At 58.3% G+C, this 6,922-nt stretch overlaps 1 pseudogene; it reads left to right on the top strand.

The window, feature by feature from the left end:
* The first annotated feature begins 226 nt into the window (after nt 1–226).
* Nucleotides 227–6,649, top strand: LOC108522443 (chondroitin sulfate proteoglycan 4-like; annotated as a pseudogene).
* Nucleotides 6,650–6,922: the final 273 nt, after the last annotated feature.

Genomic DNA, 6,922 nt, shown 5'->3' with positions numbered 1-6,922 from the left:
ACCCGGGAGGAAGACTCCTCTGGGGCCCAGGGGAGGTGAGTCAGAGCTGGCAAAGGCCTCCGGCTCCAGGAACCTCCAAGGAGACCCGAGTTGCTGGGAATTTCTGGGTCTGACCTCCTGCAAAGTCAAGGTCTGGCTGGACACAAGGTGAGGCTGTGCCTTCTGGTGCCAGGACCAAGAAGATGCTGGGATCCAGGCAGTACTCACAGACAGCACCATATAGCAGAACCATGAGGGTGCGCCAGCATGGACCCCTTTCTTCAACCCACCGGTACCTCTTTGTGGCACCTCACCTCCTCCAGGCAAGCATCTGAGCCTGGACCACAGCTCCCTCTCTCATACAGCTTCCTTCTTCGGTGAGAACCACCTGGAGGTGCCTGTGGCCACAGCTCTGATGGACATAGACCTACAGCTGCAGTTCTCCACGTCCCAGCCTGAAGCCCTCCTTCTCCTGGCAGCAGGCCCAGCTGACCACCTCCTGCTGCAGCTCTACTCTGGACGCCTGCAGGTCAGTGACGTCCCCTGGGATCCGGGTGGGATTCAGGGTGGGATTCCTTCTCTAGCTTTGAGTGAACCCCAGCTGGCTGTGTGACCTTGTATAAGTCACTTTTATCTTAGGGTCTTAAGTTCTCCACTGTGGGATGGGCAGCAGCAGCCTAGAAATGGTAAATCCTTCATGAACTGGCTCTGCCCACTGGCTCCCTCCAACCACGTTTCCCACCACAAGCCCTCGCTGGCCCTTTGTGCTCTGACCACACTGAACTGCTTTCAGTTCCCGGCCATATTACAGTCACTTGATGCCAGGCCTTTGGTCACCACACTCCTTCTGCCAGGTGCGTGCCTCACCCATTCCCTGCACATGCCTAACTCCAGCCTCTCCTTGAAGTCTCAGTGTGGACATCCCCTCCTCCTGGGCGAGGCCCCTCCTGGGTCCCCACAACCCCTGTGCATCCCTGTGGCACTGCACCAGTTTCTCTGCAGCACCACTGCCTGTCCACGACAGTAACAGCAGCAGTACTGCCTCAGCTTCCTCATTTTCCATTTCATCCTTCAAGACACCACAAGCTTTGTCAGTGAGGAGTCTTGTGGCTCTTTCTTGAGTCTTCCCCAAACCGTGAAGAGTTAAGAACCCAGGGTCTTATTCCAAATTTGTGCCAGGCTGGGTGCAGCGGCTCATGCCTATAATCCCACCACTTCGGGAGGCCAAGGTGGGAAGATCACTTGAGCCTGGGAATTCAAGGCTGGCCTGAGCCACACAATGAGACCCCATTTCTATTTTTAAAAGAAAAAAAAATTAGAGTCAGCCATCTCCTTCCATGCCCCAGTGGGGAGAGGACTAGGGCTTGGCCAGTCTGCTGCTGTCATTGCATTCCCAGTTACCTATTTTTCCAGGGGTGAAATCTAGATTCCAAGACAATATTTCTGGCACCTCTCACTCGAGGAAAGAGGAGGAGAATTTAAAACTCAGGTTGGATTTCTAGGAGAGCATCTTGCTGTATGTCAGTTCCCTGTGGGCGAGGACCACATCTGATTCACATCAGGGTCCCCAGAGCCCATCCAGGCCTGGCCCAGAGTCCCTTTGGTGAGTGTTTGGAGGATGAGTAAAGAGATGGCAGGACGGCAAGAGGAGTGGCACTAGAGGCCCTTGTCCTAGGTTTTCCACTCTAGGGCCCCAAGTGTGGGGAACACACTATACTTTTATAAGGGAAATGATGGATTCAAAGTACTGTCCCCCATCTCCCACTCCCCATCTCTCTTAAGGTCAGACTTGTCCTGAGCCAGGAGGAGCTGAGGCTGCAGATCCCAGCAGAGAAGCTGCTGAGTGACTCCATTGCCCATACTATGGTGCTGATTGTCGTAGAGGGCTGGGCCACACTGTCAGTTGATGGGTTTCTGAAGGCCTCCTGTACAGTCCCAGGAGCCCCCATAGAGGTCCCCTATGGGCTCTTTGTTGGGGGCACTGGGAGCCTTGGCCTGCCCTATCTGAGGGGAACCAGCCGAGCCCTGAGGGGTTGCCTCCATGCAGCCACCCTCAATGACTGCAGCCTCCTCTGAGCTGGTCAAATCCCAGGTGCTGTTCAGCGTGACCCGAGGGGCATGCGACGGTGAGCTCAAGCCCGGGCGCCCAGGCACAAAAAATGTTCACCCTCCTGGACGTGGTGAACCGCAAGGCCCGCTTCATCCACGATGGCTCTGAGGACACCTCCGACCAGCTGGTGCTGGAGGTGTCAGTGACAGCTCGGGTGCCTATGCCCTCATGCCTGCGGAGGGGCCAAACTTACCTCCTGCCCATCCAGGTCAACCCTGTCAATGACCCACCCCGCATCATCTTCCCACATGGCAGCCTCGTGGTGATCCTGGAACACACACAGAAGCCACTGGGGCCCGAGGTTTTCCAGGCCTATGACTCGGACTCTGCCTGTGAGGGTCTCACCTTCCAGTTCCTTGGAGCCCCCTCTGGCCTCCCCGTGCAGCGCCGAGACCAGCCTGGGGAGCCGGCAACTGAGTTCTCCTGCCGAGAGTTGGAGGCCGGCAGCCTGGTCTATGTCCACCACGGTGGCCCTGCACAGGACTTGAGGTTCCAGGTCAGCGATGGACTGCAGGCCAGCCCCCCGGCCACGCTGAAGGTGGTCGCCATCCGGCCGGCCACACAGATCCACCGCAGTAAGGCCCAAGGCTCTGCCATGCCCTTCTTGCCCGCCAACCTGTCGGTGGAGACCAATGCCGTGGGGCAGGATGTGAGCATGCTGTTCCACGTCACCAGAGCCCTGCAGTTTGGGGAGCTGCAGAAGCAGGGGGCAGGTGGAGTGGAGGGTGCTGAGTGGTGGGCTACACAGGCGTTCCACCAGCGGGATGTGGAGCAGGGCCGTGTGAGGTACCTGAGCACCGACCCACAGCACCGCACCGAGGACACCGTGGAGAACCTGGCCCTGGAGGTGCAGGTGGACCAGGAGATCCTGGCCAATCTGTCCTTCCCAGTGACCATCCAGAGAGCCACCGTGTGGATGCTGCGCGCTGCGAGCACTGCACACTCAGGAACACTCAGCCAGGAGACCTCACCACAGCCCACCTGGAGGCCACCTTGGAGAGGCAGGCCAAGCCCCCCCAACCTTCCACTAGTGAGGTAGGTTCAGGCCTCCAGGAAAAGGCCAACCTTCAACTACAGGGCCACGAGGGCTGTCTCAGACGCGTCAGGCGCTTCACCCAGGATGACATACCCAGGCTGGGCCGGGTGACCTATTGGGGCCACGGCACGTGCCTCGGAGGCCCAGTCGAGCGACACCTTCCGTTTCCGTGTCACAGCTCCGCCATATTCTTCCCCGCCTCTATACCTTCCCGCATCCACATTGGTGGTTGACAGATGCGGGGGCCCGTCCTCACCAATTGTCTCCTCTCGTGGTGCCTGAGGGGTGGTGAGGGTCCTCTTCTGCTGACCATCTCGTTTGTCAAGAGTCAGTCAATAGCAGTATACCTCTATGAGGCATGGAGCGCGCCCCGCCATGGGAGCTTGGCTTGCTGTGGATAATCACAGCCCCCCCCCGTGGACAAGACCACTATGGTGACATCCTTCACCAACGAAGACCTGTTGCCAGTGGGGGCCGGCTGTTCTTACCAGCATGATGACTCCGGAGACCACAGAAGATGATATCCAACTTTAGTTGCTTACCCGCAGTCGTGAGAGCAGTTGGTGGACATGGCCTGGGAGGAGGTACGGTAGGTGTCTTCCGGGTGGCCAGTCCAACCCGTGAATGACCGCCCCGTACAGACATCAGACCCGCGTCTTCCATGTGGACCCGGTGTGGGCCGAGCGGCCTGCTGTTACTACAAGACGACGTGCGTCTCAGCGATGACTGACTGCCGGCTTGGCGGACGGCCCAGCGGGTGACTGACCCGCAACGGACCTCCTCTTTGGCAGGTATTGTGGCCGATGATGAGCCCACGCGGCCTTACAGATTCTTTATCCGCTTTCACCAGGAGGACTCAGAAAAGAGGCGAAGTCCGTGGTTGTGCACTCAGGCGGACGTGGACGGATCCAGCTGCCCAGTGAGTTGATGGCCAACACCAGGCACAACAGGCCACTGCCCGCTGCTGAGATGGTGCAAGGCCTCGGAGCCTCCTACCTCCGTGTTGGGCCACCGGCTCCAGACTTGTGGCCCTCAAGGAGGCCAGTGCACCATCGACACTAGCTGCGTGTTCCACCTGGACACCAACCTTCGACACTCCGCGTAGCTGGGGATGAGGGTCCTACTACCACATCACAGTCCGGCCCCATCGGCTTTGGGGTACAGGTACTCCGGGCTGCGTCAGCCAGCCACAGCCTTCTCACCAGCAGGAACCTGCTGGATGGGGCCGTTTCTCTATAGCCACGAATGGCAGCCTCAGGCCCCGCGACACCCTGGCCTTCTCTGTGGAAGCCAGAGGGCATGTGCACACGATGCCACCCTACAAGTGACTGTTTGCCCAGAGGGCCACTGGCTTCCCACTGAAATGCTGGTCCGCAATCAAGATATAGATTAACGTACTTCCAGGGAGAGGCAGCCTGAGATCAGAAAGGAGATCCAGCTGGAGGTGAGAGCTGGCATGGTGATGAGCAGATGATGCGGCCAGGTAGAGACCCTCACCACCCAGTTCCCCATGCTGGAGTGTCACAAAGGTACACATTGTGACTTGGGCTGTGGCTGTGGTGCCCCAGGTCTACCATGATGTGCCACGTGCCTCAGATTGGTTCTTACTATGTTGTGTTTCTAAATTTCTGCGGGAGCTTGTTGATACACCCAATCCTCCTGGAAGATTGCTGTGTGCCTTCCAGATGGTCGGTGTCTCTCGTGTCCATGGTTGTGGTCTTAAGCATGCAGATTCCGGGCCCCCACCCTACAGAATCTCTGAAGATGAGCGCCTAGATTCTGCACTTGCAGTCAGTTCCTGGCGTAGGCATCAACGGCCTGAGCTTTGAGATTGCCCTGGACCGTGGAGACAGCGGCTGCTCCTCAGAATCCCCGTGTCCCCACTACACTGCTCATTTCGGAGACCTTCTGGTTCTGCAATATCTGGAGCTTGGGGGCCTACGGCAAACTAAGCAGATCTTGCGCGTCAGGAGGCTCGAGGAAGGAGGCAAGTGTTTGGGCCAGGCTCTGAAGAGCATAGGCATCAGGAGCAGAGAATGGGGAGTGGTATTCCAGCAGAAGGATACATTCAGGCAGTATATGTGAGTTTGGGGGTGGTTAGCCTCTCGTGGCTGACCCATCAGGTGAGGGAGCCATGCTCGCCTTTGGGGCGTGAGCTCTCTAGGGCCTGGCCTGAAGGCGGCTGCTGCCTCCAGACGGGTGGGGTGATGGCTGCCCTCTGATGGTCAATGAGTATTGGTAATAGCAGGGGTTGGGGGAGGACGCTGCTTGCAAAACCAGCCCAGGCCTGGAACAGATCCTGAGCAGGGGGCCCCTGTGTCGTGTGTGGGCTGGGGTGGTTGGGTGGGTGTGGGTGCGGTGTGTGGGTGGGGTGTGTGGCGTGGGTGGGTGTGTGGGGTTGCGCACGCGCGCTGCTACACGCCGCATATGTACATGTGTGGCTGTCGTCAGGGTATGATGAACTCTGCTGTGTCTGTGTCCTGCGAGCTCTGGGGAATGTGATATGCACCTCCCCCGGGGAGGCATCTCAACGACTGTGGACCTGACGCCCGCGATAACGGTGTGATGGGGTGGGCACTAACATGCTGACCAAGAGCCGGGGCAAGGGCAACCCAGTGAACTTTAATGAAACATTCTCTACACCAAAAAAAGTTTAAAATGTAGCTGGGCAATTGTGTGGCACGTGCTGTGGTCCAGCTTAGCTTTGGGCAGGCTGGAGGTGGGAGGATCCTTGTAGCCTTGGCAGGTTGAGGCTGTCCAGAGGGCCTTGTGATTGCACCACTGCACCTCCATCCAGGCCTGGGCTGGCAGATGAGACTGTTCAAAAAACAAAAAATGTTGAGCCAGCGCAGTGTCTAGCCTGCATGTGTGTGGGTGAACCCGCACAATTGACATGTGTTGATGGTGTCTAAGTGTCTAAATGAGCAGTGGTATCTGGAGGAATAAGTGAGGCAAGATCAAGCCTGTTCTGGCTGCTTAGGGCCACAGTGGACCCCTGTGAGACTCCCTCTGTGGCCCCCTGTGAGTCCTCGTGACCTCTGTTAACCAGGCAGCCCAGGAGGCAGTGCCGCCGGCAGACATCCTATTCTCAGTGAAGAGCCCACCGAGTGCCGGCTACCTGGTGATGGTGTCTCGTGGCGTCTTGGCAGATGAGCCACCCAGCCTGGACCCTGTGCAGAGCTTCTCCCAGGAGGCAGTGGACATGGGCAGGGTCCTGTACCTGCACTCCCACCCTGAGGCCTGGAGCGATGCCTTCTCACTGGATGTGCCCATGGGCCTGGGTGCTCCCCTCAAGGGTGTCCGTGTGGAGCTAGAGGTGCTGCCCACTGCCATCCCACTGGAGGCGCAAAACTTCAGCGACCCCGAGGGTGGCAGCCTCACCCTGGCCCCTCCACTGCTCCACATCATCGGGCCCTACTTTCCCACTCTCCTTGGCCTCGGCCTGGCATGGGGCACTGCAAAAGGAGGACAAACCTCAAGCCAGGACTCTCAGTGCCTTCTCCTGGAGAGAGGTACAGCTGTGAGAGAGGCCCAGGGGCTGCAGCCCAGCTCTGGGGGCAGAATGGAGGGAGCCCCGGGGACTCCCAGTCTGGGGGTTATACACAGAGAGGAGATGGGGAGTCACATTTCAGAAGCACCTGTGCTTTAAATACCATATCTCCTTTCTTCCTCACAGCTCCTCTGGGAGCCAGAACTTACAGTCCCCATTTTCCACCAATGGAAGATGAAGCCCTGAAAGAGTCAGTCTCCTCCTGCACCCAAAGGCAGGACATGAAGGTGCTGCTGGGGCCTGACTA

The sequence above is a fragment of the Rhinopithecus bieti genome, unplaced genomic scaffold, assembly GCF_001698545.2.
Source record: "Rhinopithecus bieti isolate Rb0 unplaced genomic scaffold, ASM169854v2 scaffold_66106, whole genome shotgun sequence".
Classification (NCBI taxonomy): Eukaryota; Metazoa; Chordata; class Mammalia; order Primates; family Cercopithecidae; genus Rhinopithecus; species Rhinopithecus bieti.
This window is presented reverse-complemented; position numbering and strand designations above follow the sequence as displayed.